This window comes from Stenella coeruleoalba, assembly GCF_951394435.1.
Source record: "Stenella coeruleoalba genome assembly, chromosome: 4".
Classification (NCBI taxonomy): Eukaryota; Metazoa; Chordata; class Mammalia; order Artiodactyla; family Delphinidae; genus Stenella; species Stenella coeruleoalba.
The window spans coordinates 95,171,337-95,184,711 of NC_137149.1; the positions used below are offsets into that span (position 1 = coordinate 95,171,337).

The following is a 13,375-nucleotide window of genomic DNA, read 5'->3' on the forward strand; positions in this document are numbered from 1 at the left end:
CCAAGTATGATCAACCATGTGAACGGGAGACGTGTTCAAATATGTCTCAGTTTTCGTACCCTGGTACTCGGGTGCAACATTCCAGACGCTTTACTAACACTCTCCCCACTTGGAGAGTCAGTCCCTTTAACCTCCTGTTTGGCCCAGTTTGAAATTTCTGTGGAAGATGAACAGGAATAGCGAGATCCAATGAGAGACTAGCTGGAGGTGTCTGGATGGGCAAATTTAACTCTCATTTCCCACCAGGAAGAGGAATTAACCAAAGGCTCAGCGTGCCATGCCAGAACCAGATTAGGGCCTGAAGCCATCCTGCGGTGTTGTGGCCAGGTCACAAGAAAGCGAGTTGAAGAAAGGAGCTCAGGGGCACTGTAATTCACAAACCTGCAGAGTTATAAATGACAGCTATCGTCCAAAAATAGACTGAAGTAAGGCTGCCAAGAGGACTTGAAAGCGGGGCAGAATTGCAGGAAACCGATTTCAGGAGGTAGACTGGAATTGCATTGAAAGCATAGGAAAAGAGGCAGAACGTCCACAATGATGCACTTCGCCAAAAAGGGCGTATGCGTTATTTCCTGAATATATTCAGGAAAAAACGCATACGCCCTTTTTGGCCAACCAAGCAAACTTGCAAAGGAAATCTGCACTACAATGAAGTCTCACTTCCCCCCGGTCAAAAGGGCCATCTGAAAAAAGTGTAAAATCCAGAAAGGCAGGACAGGCCATGGAGAACTGGGAGCCTTGTTATGCTGATGGCCGGGATGTAAATTGCCAACAACCACTCGGGAGAAGTGTATGGTGTTTCCTGAAACATCTAAAAAACAAAGCAACAGAGCCTAGGGCACTTCCACTTATGGTCCTATAGCTTAGGGAAATTAATATCAAAAAGACACAGCCACCCCAAAGTTTGGGACGCCTCTGTTTACAAGAACCCCGTTTACAGTACAAGTTCAACATCGCAGAAAGTGAAAAATGGATAAAGAAGTTGTGGTATTTACTTACAAAGCAATATCACTCAGCAATGAAATCTATGTCATCAGGCCCTTAGCAGCACAATGAGTGGATTAGTGTATGATGATTCTAACTGAAATAAGTCACACAGAAAAAGAAACATCATAAGATATCAGTAATACACGGAATGGAAACTTGGCTACACAGGAACTGAATTACAGAACAGAACAGGGTCTCAAACTTAGAAAACCAACTTATGCTTGCTTAAGGGTAAAGGTGAGTTGGGGTGCTGCATAAAACCAGAGATTGAAATGAGCACAGATAAAGTTCCTTAAGCCAAATATGGAATAGACAAGATCTACTCCTTGCTCAACGAAATGGACTCAACACCGCATTTTAAACGCCTAAGAATGTACCTGACTAGTAAGTATCTTAAAACCTATGGATTGCTATGTCTCCGAAAGAGAATCAAGCATGTGTACAGGGGCATAAACGCAGCAGTGATAGGATTGGAGAGGTTCGTGAGCAAATGAAGACCCTTTGAAGTCATATTGCATGGTACCCATTCCACGGGTTTCAACTACCCAGGTTTAAGGTATTCTTCCTTCAGCTAAAACATGCATGTGGAACCTAGAGTATGATCAACCATGTGATCGGGAGACGTGTTCAAATATGTCTCAGTTTTCGTACCCTGGTACTCGGGTGCAACATTCCAGACCCTTTACTAACACACTCCCCACTTGGAGAGTCAGCCCCTTCAACCTCCTGTTTGGCCCAGTTTGCAATTTCTGTGGAAGATGAACAGGAATAGCGAGAACCAAAGAGACTAGCTGGAGGTGTCTGGATGGGCAAATTTAACTCTCATTTCCCACCAGGAAGAGGAATTAACCAAAGGCTCAGCGTGCCGTGCCAGAACCAGATTAGGGCCTGAAGCCATCCTGCGGTGTTGCGGCCAGGTCACAAGAAAGCGAGTTGAAGAAAGGAGCTCAGGGGCACTGTAATTCACAAACCTGCAGAGTTATAAATGACAGCTATCGTCCAAAAATAGACTGAAGTAAGGCTGCCAAGAGGACTTGAAAGCGGGGCAGAATTGCAGGAAACCGATTTCAGGAGGTAGACTGGAATTGCATTGAAAGCATAGGAAAAGAGGCAGAACGTCCACAATGATGCACTTGGCCAAAAAGGGCGTATGCGTTTTTTCCTGAATATATTCAGGAAAAAACGCATACGCCCTTTTTGGCCAACCAAGCAAGCTTGCAAAGGAAATCTGCACTACAATGAAGTCTCACTTCCCCCCCGTCTAAAGGGCCATCTGAAAAAAGTGTAAAATCCAGAAAGGCAGGACAGGCCATGGAGAACTGGGAGCCTTGTTATGCTGATGGGCGGGATGTAAATTGCCAACAACCACTCGGGAGAAGTGTATGGTGTTTCCTGAAACATCTAAAAAACAAAGCAACAGAACCTAGGGCACTTCCACTTATGGTCCTATAGCTTAGGGAAATTAAAATCAAAAAGACACAGCCACCCCAAAGTTTTGAACGGCTCTGTTTACAAGAACCTCGTTTACAGTACAAGTTCAACATCGCAGAAAGTGAAAAATGGATAAAGAAGTTGTGGTATTTACTTACAAAGCAATATCACTCAGCAATGAAATCTGTGTCATCAGGCCCTTAGCAGCACAATGAGTGGATTCAGGTATGATGATTCTAACTGAAATAAGTCACACAGAAAAAGAAACATCATAAGATATCAGTAATACACGGAATGGAAACTTGGCTACACAGGAACTGAATTCCAAAACAGAACAGGTTCTCAAATTTAGAAAACCAACTTATGCTTGCTTAAGGGGAAATGTGAGTTGGGGTGCTGCATAAAACCAGAGATTGAAATGAGCACAGATAAAGTTTCTTAAGCCAAATATGGAATAGACAAGATCTACTCCTTGCTCAACGAAATGGACTCAACACCGCATATTAAACGCCTAAGAATGTACCTGACTAGTAAGTATCTTAATACCTATGGATTGCTATGTCTCCGAAAGAGAATCAAGCATGTGTACAGGGGCATAAACGCAGCAGTGATAGGATTGGAGAGGTTCGGTGAGCAAATGAAGACCCTTTGAAGTCATATTGCATGGTACCCATTCCACGGGTTTCAACTACCCAGGTTTAAGGTATTCTTCCTTCAGCTAAAACATGCATGTGGAACCTAGAGTATGATCAACCATGTGATCGGGAGACGTGTTCAAATATGTCTCAGTTTTCGTACCCTGGTACTCGGGTGCAACATTCCAGACGCTTTACTAACACTCTCCCGACTTGGAGAGTCAGTCCCTTTAACCTCCTGTTTGGCCCAGTTTGCAATTTCTGCGGAAGATGAACAGGAATAGCGAGAACCAATGAGAGGCTAGCTGGAGGTGTCTGGACGGGCAAATTTAACTCTCATTTCCCACCAGGAAGAGGAATTAACCAAAGGCTCAGCGTGCCGTGCCGGAACCAGATTAGGGCCTGAAGTCATCCTGCGGTGTTGCGGCCAGCTCAAAAGAAAGCGAGTTGAAGAAAGGAGCTCAGGGGCACTGTAATTCACAAACCTGCAGAGTTATAAATGACAGCTATCGTCCAAAAATAGACTGAAGTAAGGCTGCCAAGAGGACTTGAAAGCGGGGCAGAATTGCAGGAAACCGATTTCAGGAGGTAGACTGGAATTGCATTGAAAGCATAGGAAAAGAGGCAGAACGTCCACAATGATGCACTTGGCCAAAAAGGGCGTATGCGTTTTTTCCTGAATATATTCAGGAAAAAACGCATACGCCCTTTTTGGCCAACCAAGCAAGCTTGCAAAGGAAATCTGCACTACAATGAAGTCTCACTTCCCCCCGGTCAAAAGGGCCATCTGAAAAAAGTGTAAAATCCAGAAAGGCAGGACAGGCCATGGAGAACTGGGAGCCTTGTTATGCTGATGGGCGGGATGTAAATTGCAAACAGACACTCGGGAGAAGTGTATGGTGTTTCCTGAAACATCTAAAAAACAAAGCAACAGAGCCTAGGGCACTGCCACTTATGGTCCTATAGCTTAGGGAAATTAAAATCAAAAAGACACAGCCATCCCAAAGTTTGGGACGCCTCTGTTTACAAGAACCTCGTTTACAGTACAAGTTCAACATCGCAGAAAGTGAAAAATGGATAAAGATGTTGTGGTATTTACTTACAAAGCAATATCACTCTGCAATGAAATCTATGTCATCAGGCCCGTAACAGCATAATGAGTGGATTCAGGTACGATGATTCTAACTGAAATAAGTCACACAGAAAAAGAAACATCAAAAGATATCACTAATACACGGAATGTAAACTTGGCTACACAGGAACTGAATTCCAAAACAGAACAGGGTCTCAAATTTAGAAAACCAACTTATGCTTGCTTAAGAGTAAAGGTGAGTTGGGGTGCTGCATAAAACCAGAGATTGAAATGAGCACAGATAAAGTTCCTTAAGCCAAATATGGAACAGACAAGAGCTACTCCTTGCTCAACGAAATGGACTCAACACCGCATATTAAACGCCTAAGAATGTACCTGACTAGTAAGTATCTTAAAACCTAGGGATTGCTATTTCTCCGAAAGAGAATCAAGCGTGTGTACTGGGGCATAAATGCAGCAGTGATAGGATTGGACAGGTTCGGTGAGCAAATGAAGACCCTTTGAAGTCATATTGCATGGTTCCCATTCCACGGGTCTCAACTCTCCAGGTTTAAGGTATTCTTCCTTCAGCTAAAACATGCATGTGGAACCCAGAGTATGATCAACCGTGTGATCGGGAGACGTGTTCAAATATGTCTCAGTTTTCATACCCTGGTACTCGGGTGCAACATTCCAGACGCTTTACTAACACTCTCCCGACTTGGACAGTCAGCGCCTTTAACCTCCTGTTTTGCCCAGTTTGCAATTTCTGCGGAAGATGAACAGGAATAGGGAGAACCAATGAGAGACTAGCTGGAGGTGTCTGAACGGGCAAATTTAACTCTTATTTCCCACTAGGAAGAGGAATTAACCAAAGGCTCAGCGTGCCGTGCCGGAAACAGATTAGGGCCTGAAGCCATCCTGCGGTGTTGCGGCCAGCTCACAAGAAAGTGAGTTGAAGAAAGGAGCTCAGGGGCTCTGTAATTCACAAACCTGCAGAGTTATAAATGACAGCTATCGTCCAAAAATAGACTGAAGTAAGGCTGCCAAGAGGACTTGAAAGCGGGGCAGAATTGCAGGATACCGATTTCAGTAGGTAGACTGGAATTGCATTGAAAGCATAGGAAAAGAGGCAGAACGTCCACAATGATGCACTTTGCCAAAAGGGCATATGCGTTTTTTCCTGAATATATTCAGGAAAAAACGCATACGCCCTTTTTGGCCAACCAAGCAAGCTTGCAAAGGAAATCTGCACTACAATGAAGTCTCACTTGCCCCCGGTCAAAAGGGCCATCTGAAAAAAGTGTAAAACCCAGAAAGGCAGGACAGGCCATGGAGAACTGGGAGCCTTGTTATGCTGATGGGCGGGATGTAAATTGCCAACAGACACTCGGGAGAAGTGTATGGTGTTTCCTGAAACATCTAAAAAACAAAGCAACAGAGCCTAGGGCACTTCCACTTATGGTCCTATAGCTTAGGGAAATTAATATCAAAAAGACACAGCAACCCCAAAATTTGGGACGGCTCTTTTTACAGAAATCTCTTCTACGGCACAAGTTAAATATCCCAGAGAGCAAATAATGGATAAAGAAGTTGCGGTACTTATGTACAACAGAATACCACTCAGCAATGAAATCTATGTCACCAGGCCTATACCAGCATAATGAGTGGATTGAGGCACGATGATTCTAAGTGAAATAAGTCACACAGAAAAAGAAACATCATAAGGTATCACTAATACACGGAATGTGAACTTGGCTACACATGAACTGAATTACAAAACAGAACAGGGTCTCAAGTTTAGAAAACCAACTTATGCCTGCTTAAGGGGGAAGGTGAGTTGGGGTGCTGCATAAAAGCAGAGTTTGAAATTAGCACAGATACCGTTCCATAAGCCAAATATGTAATAGACAAGAGCTACCCCTTGCTCAACGAAATGGATTCAACAATGAGGTATCACCTCACACCTGGTAGAATAGGCATCATTGAAAATCTACAAACAAAAAATGCTGGAAAGGGTGTGGAGAAAAGGAACCCTCTTCCACTATTGTTGGGAATATAAATTGATACAGTCATTATGGAGAACAATATGGAATTTCTTAAGAAACTAACAATAGAATTACCATATAATACAGCAATCCCAGTACTGGACATATACCCAGACAAAACCATAAGTCAAAGAGAGTCATTCACCGCAATGTTCATTGCATCACTATTTACAATATCGAGGTAATGGAAGCAACCTAAATGCCCACAGACAGACGAATGCATAAAGCTGTGGTACATATATAAAATGGAATATTACTAAGCCATGAAAAGGAATGAAATTGGGTCATTTGTAGAGACGTCGATGGATCTAGAGACTGTCATACAGAGTGAAGTAAGTCAGAAAGAGAAAAACAAATCTTGTATATTCATGCATATATGTGGAACCTAGAAAAACTGTACAGGTTAACCATTTTGCAAGGCATAAATAGAGCAACAGATGTAGACAACAAACGTATGGACAACAAGGGGGGAAAGCTGTTGGGGGGGTGGTGGTGGGAGGAGTTGAGAGACTGGGATTGGCATGTATACATTTATATGTATAAAATAGATAACCAATAAGAACCTGCTGTATAAAAATATAAAATAAAATTCAAAATTAAAAAGAAATAAAATTTAAAAAATAAAACAGAAAAAACAATTATTCCCTGCACATACATGTATTTATATGAATAAATTATTTCCATGCTTATATCTGTAAATACAAAAAAGAGGAATAAAATCTACCTTGAACCAAAAACGAAAAAGAGAAAAAAAACACAGAACCCACCAGTTACACAGAGGAAAACCGTATCAGGGCACTTGCTCCAGTTGTAAACAATTCTGAAGTTGGTCAGTGGTGGGGAATCGTCTCCCATTCAGCCAGCAGCCCCCACGCAACAAGCGTCCTCATTGCAAAGCTGGGGCACCGTGCCGAGGCATCTGTGAGTAAACGTGAGCTGAGCCCCAGGCCAGTTGCTGCTGAACTATTCCCACCCGTCCCAGGTAAAACACCTGAATATATACAAGGACTTGAAAGCCTAGAGGAAGGGCCATAGAGCCACACGAGTGACAGCATGCCGGCCGACTTGGTGCCTGCAGGCCAGCCAGGATGGTCCTGGCCCTGGGTGCTCTTCTGGAAGATTTCCACTTCCCTGCCTGAGATACCCGTCCTGTCCCTGCCCCCACTGCTTTTTTCCTTCCTCACCTCTGCCCAGGGAGAAATTCCAGCAGCAGGTATGGGTGACACATCCTCTTCTTTAGCAGGTGGCAGCCTGGCAACTGCTGCAGAAAGTCCAGCAGAGCCCCACTCACACTGGGCCACCCACAAAGCCGTGGCCTCTCACTCCCTCCCACCAGCCCAGCCCGGAGACTGCTGACAGGGCAGAGAAAATGGCGTCAGGCACGGCTGCAGGGGCTCTTGCTGCCTGGAGTGGTATTTATATTGATCTCAACCCAGGCACACCTGGGGAGGGCTGGCCGGCACGGTAAGGCTGCCCAGGTCAGCCAATCATCACCCCTCAGGGGCTCACAGTTGCAGAAAATGGAACTTGCTGAACCGGCCAGGTCCAAGGAACAGGTGTGGGCTCCTGAGAGTCAGGATAGACAAGGGGCTGCAGCTTTGGCTTGTTTTCTAATCATTTTATCTGGCCCATGAGTGGGAGACAACTTCAAGAAAACCCTCTCCTAATGAGAGGAACCCAGGAGTCAGGGAGAGGAGGGGTGGGTGGTGGTTGGAGACAGAGGCCTGGTGCCCCGGGTGCAGTGGAAGTCTCTGGAAGACCAGGTGGAGGGAGGCCTCACGGAGTGATGCCCAGGGTCACAGACCTGTCACAGCTGCTGTTTGTTAGTTCAAGTCCTGCTCTGAGGTGCTCTGTGTCAGCTCTGAGCGACAGGTGAGCTGGGGGTGCTCTGCAATGAGGGCTATGTGCACGGTTCCTGTGTGCCCAGCCCTGCCACGGTACCTGCAAGGGTAGCTCTGTATCCTGGGAGGGGCCTGACCACGAGAGCCCCGTGGGCTGGGGTGGGGGTGGGGTACCTGCCCAGGTGAGCTCCATATTCTGGGATTGGTCTGACCACGAGAGCCCCATGGGCTGCTGGGGACCTGGTAAAGGATGTCAGGACAGTCAGTGAAGCCACCGAGGATATACCTCCAGTTGCTCCTAATTCCTACACCCTGCTGGTCATTCTACCAACCACCAGGACATGGTATTCTGTATTAGTCTTCAATGATGCCTTCTTTTGTATTCCATTAGTCCCAGAGTCACAAGAAATTTTGGCTTGTGAGTGGCAGGACTCAACATACAACTAAAACAATACTTCCGGGCCGTCTGGCCCCAAGGGTGCAAAAATTCCCACACCATCTTTGGGGAAAGCTTAGCTAAAGACCTAAAAGTTCTACCTCTGGAAAAGGAAACCCTCCTTCAATATGCAGACGACATTCTGATCACCAGCCCTACTAAGGAGGCCTCTGAACTACCAAGCCAATAAAGGATAGAAGTTGTCCAAGAAAAAGCTCAAATATCACAGACTGCGGTGACCTGCCTGGGTTTCATTCTCACAGAAGGTCAGAGAAGCCCATCCCAGGAAAGGGAAGAAACCATTTTCAGCCTTACCCCTTTCTAAAACTAGAAGACAGCTTAGGGGTTCCTGGGGAGGCCAGGGTTTGCTGCTTCTGGATCCCTAACTATAGTCTACTAGCTGGGCCTCTATATGAAACACTGAAAGGAAAAGATGATGATCCTTTTGAATAGAATCCAGAAGTGGCCTTTCAAGAATGGAAAGAGCAGTCAATTCAGACCCTTGCCCTGGAAGTCCCTAATTTAGCTAAACCCTTTGACCTTTACATTCCCGGTGAAAGGTGAATCGCCATTGGAGAATTAGTGCAAAAACTGGGACCACTTGAAATGGAACAATGCAAGAATGCCATCCAGGTAGGATAAACTACGGTCACTAAGGGGCTTGGCCCACTGCCACATCTGGCCAAGATACTGGCGGTATCTAAAAACCTGGAAATCAGCAGCCCAAAAGGCCACCTCCCTCCTAAGGGAAAAGGACCCCACGTGGTGATCCTAACCACCAACCATGCCCTGAAGTTGCAGGGTTCGCTCCGTGGGCACACCGACCTCGAGTGAGGAGGCCCTCCAACTCCAACATCCAGAGAGATAACCGGGGGCAACAGGGCACCATGACGACTCGTGTGAACATCACTTGACCTGGAGTTTCTCTCATAAAACAACAAGAGTGTGTCCCAAAAGAGTAGACTACTGCTTGCAGGACTTACTGCACCCAGAGGGGAGCTAATAATCTTGGCAGGGGAACAGTATACCACACTGTCACCATAGAAAAGCCTACAGACACCGTGATGATGGTGGCCAATAAGACCGGCTGGACTCCTGTTTACTTCAAAAGGCTGTTGACTCAGTAGCCATCATGGTCCTTGGTCACCACTGACCCTGGACTGTCTGGGAGTTGAGCGGGCAGGGCTCTGACACCTGGTGCTGTTTGTACGTTAATTCAGGGGCCTAATTGAAGAAAGCGCAGACTACTGGTCAGAGCATCTAGGCTGGCAGAGACGGTCAGCCTAAGGTGGCCGAACAAATGTGGGGCGGGGTGAAACCGGCCCCCACAGCGTCTCTGCACATCTCTTTCCTGGACCCTTAAAGGTCATTAGAATCTATAACACTTCCAATGCTGGTGCTCAGGTGGACGAGCAGGGAGGCAGGGGTCCTGGGGACAATCAACGTCACCGGGAGGCTGCTGGGGAGAAGCTCTGACCCTCGCCCCAGGGTATGAGGGCTCCCAACTCAGCACTCAGCAGTTACAGAAGAAGGGTCTGCACCCTCAGCACTCCAAGAATGAGGAACGGGACAAAAGGCAGAGGAGGGGTTTGTCCCCAGCAAAGCCCATTAAAAATCCCTGGGAGATGAAAGTAGAATCTGGGCAATAAAGTCAAGTCTAACCTTTTTTATCCTTTGTGCTTTGTCTAATTTCACGTGCTCCTAGGGTCCCGCATGCAGAGGTTCCACACCCGGCACTTCAGACCAGATTTCCTAGTGCAGAATGGCTGGGTCGACACCTCAGCTCCTGGGGCCCAGTGCAGACTCCACGATATAGAGCCTGAGCTACAGCCAACCCGGCCCTCGAGAGCTCCGCCGCCTCCCTCCCTCCCACTGACTCTGACAGGATCTCTACACAGCAGCCCAGCCCACAGCCCACGGGGTAGTGCATGCTCTCACCTCTCCATTCTCTGATCAAAATATAAAGTTTCCTTTGCTTGTGAACCAAACTCAGTCTCGATCTGTTGGCCCCAATGACACTGGGCAGGGGGACACTTGTTGGGGTCCACTCTGGAGGATCAGTAACAGAAATTGAGACTATTGTAACCTCAATGAACAGATGTGTGAGCCAAACTGTAGTTAACATAGAACAGTGTATAAGGCTCGGGTAAAATAAGATGTTTTTAACACTTCCATTTGATATTTCCATCACTTTTTATAAGCAAGTTCAGTGAAAAGGTTTGTCTTATTTGTCAGGTCAATATTAGAGAAACGAAGTGATTTCTTTCCAAGGATGTACATCTAATAATCTTGGTTAAACCTTCAATCTTGTTTTAAATGCTTTTCCATTGAAAATGATACCTCTCTTTCAGCTCCCCCATTTCTGAGAAGTATAAAATCTTATAATTTATTATTACCAAAGGGGAAAGGTGGGAGGAGGGATAAATTAACAGTTTGGAATGAACACATACACACTGCTATGTATAAAATAGATCATCAACAAGGAACTACTGTATAGCACAGGGAACTACACTCAACATTTTGCAATAACCTATAAGGGGAAATAATCTGAAAAAGAATAGATATTTTTATTGACATCATCTATCAATGACAGTTAAAGTGTAGCCTAAGGGAAGCTGGTGGTGAGTGCTTCTGACCCTGAAGACTTCAATCATCTAAAGTTTGGACTCTGCCTACTTCCCAAGGCCCTTAATGAACATATGTGTAGCCGTAGCTTAAAAACTTCCCCAGTTTGGGTTTCGGGGAGACACTGATTTTGAAAAAGCCCTGGTGTTCTCCTTACATGAATGGGACTCTTCCTACTGCTAAAACATGTCTGTCACACCCAGAGGATGGTATACCGTCTGATCGGGAAGAGTTTGGAAAAGGCATCTCATCTCCTCATCTCCTGGTGCTCGGGTTCACCCCTCCAGCGTCTTTACTAACAGTCTCCCCACTTGGAGATGTCAGCACTGTCAACATCCTGTTGCGTACAGTTTGGAATTTGTCCAGAGGATGAAGCGGAAGGATGAGGAACAATGAGAGACAAGTCCTAGGTGTTCAGACAGGCACATGTCACTCTAATTTCCAATCAGGAAGACGAATTGACCAAAGGCTAGGGTTGCCCATGGAAACAGTATAGGGCTTGAGGAAATCCCGCTGCTTTGTGGCCAGTTCCCATAAACACGAGTTGAACAATGGAACTCAGGGGCAGTAAAATTCACAAAACTGCAGAGTTGAAAATATCCATCACTGAAAAATGTCTTGAGGAAAGTCAGAGAAAAGGACTTGTAAGCAAGGGAGAATGGCAGGAAAGGGATTTGAGGAGGTAGAAAGGATTCGCCATTAAGCACAAGAAAAGGAGCTGAACATTGCCAACATTGCAGTTGGCCAAAAAGGGTGTATGCGTTCTTTTCTGTATATATTCAAGAAAAGGGCATACACTTTTTTAGCCAACCAAACAGGTGGGCACTGGAAGTCAATACCACAAAAGATATCACTTCGCATCAGTCAGAAGAGCCATCCTCATAAAGCGTAAACAACAGAAATGCAGGACAGGGCAACGAGAAGAGGGAGCCCTGTGAGACTTATAGTGGAAATGTATATTGCCAACGGCCATTCTGGAGAAGTGTATTGTGTTTACTAAAGCATCTACAAAATGAGCTACAGAGCATAGGGCACTTGCACTCATGGGCGTATATCTTGGGAAAAACAAAAATCGAGAGGACACAGGCACCCCAATGTTTACCCCCTCTCTGTTTAAAAGATCCTCGACTAGGATATAACTTAAATGTCTCTGGAGGGAAAAAATGGATAGAGATGTGGTACTTAGGTAGAGTGGAATATTATTCAGCCTGGAAATCAATGAAATATGGCCAGTTGTAACAACTCCGGAGGAGTTACGTATGATCATTCTAAGTGACAGAATTCAAAAAGAAAAAGACACATATCATAAGATATCACTTAAAGGTGGAATCCAAAATGGCTACACATGAAATAAATTACAAAACAAAAACATAGTCAAATATGTAGAAAACACGCATAAGGCTGCTAAACGGGAAAGGTGGGGAAGGGTGAGGCATCATCCAGGAGGTTGAAATTAGCAAAGATACCATTCCAAATACCAAACTGATAATCAACAAGGCCTACACGGTAGCTAAAAGAACTGCACTCAGCACACTCAAGTCACCGGAAAAGAATATATACGACTGGTAAGAATCTGAAAAAGAATTTATTGATGTCTCTCTGTACGTGAATCAAGTGGATGTACAGCAGCAAGAAACAGAGCTTTGAAAATCAGCTGTAACCAATATAGTAATAAATTGAAAAAAATAAACGACAGAGAGACAGAGAAAACCTCTTACAACTTTTCCTCAGGGACGGTGATGCAACATGGATTGAACACATCTAGACCCACAGCAGGATGAGACATAAGGCTGGAAACTGTTTGCGCTAAGAGAAATGTGAGGTTGGGTGAGGAAATGCACACCCTTTAAAGTAATACTACCTGGTACCCATTCAATGGGTCCCAAATCTGCAGGTTCAAGGGATCTTCCTACAGCTAAAACATGCATGGAAAACCCAGAGGACTGTACACCATGTGATCGGGAGATGTGTCTAAAATGCACCTCATTTATCCTCTCCTGGTGCTCCTGTTCACCATTCCAGCCACGCTACTTAGAATCTCCCCACTTGGAGAATCAGCACATTTAAACTTCTGTTTCACACATTTTGCAAATTGTGAGGAGGATGAACGGGAAGAGGGGGAACCAATGAGAGAAGAGTTGTAGGGGTTTGGACGGGCACATATCACTCTAATTTCCCATTAAGAATAAGAATTAAAGGAAGGCTCAGCCTGCCTCGCCGGAGCCAAAATAGGGCCTGAAGCAATCCTGCGGGTTTGAGGCCAGCTCACAAAAGAGCAACTTAAAAAATGGAGCTCAGGG

The 13,375-nt window shown here is 45.3% G+C and overlaps 1 long non-coding RNA gene across 9 annotated transcripts in view; it reads right to left on the reverse strand.

Annotated features, from left to right (window-relative positions):
- Window positions 1-13,375, reverse strand: part of LOC307185420 — a 1,105,689-nt gene that overhangs the window by 429,689 nt on the left and 662,625 nt on the right. Inside the window, exon 1 of one of the 9 annotated variants that reach the window (XR_013828064.1) lies at window positions 6,941-6,981. The exons of the other annotated variants lie outside the window; for them this stretch is intronic. This is a non-coding gene — a long non-coding RNA (uncharacterized lncRNA). Of the gene's footprint in view, window positions 1-6,940; window positions 6,982-13,375 lie in introns of those variants that run through there. 9 annotated transcript variants of the gene reach the window in all.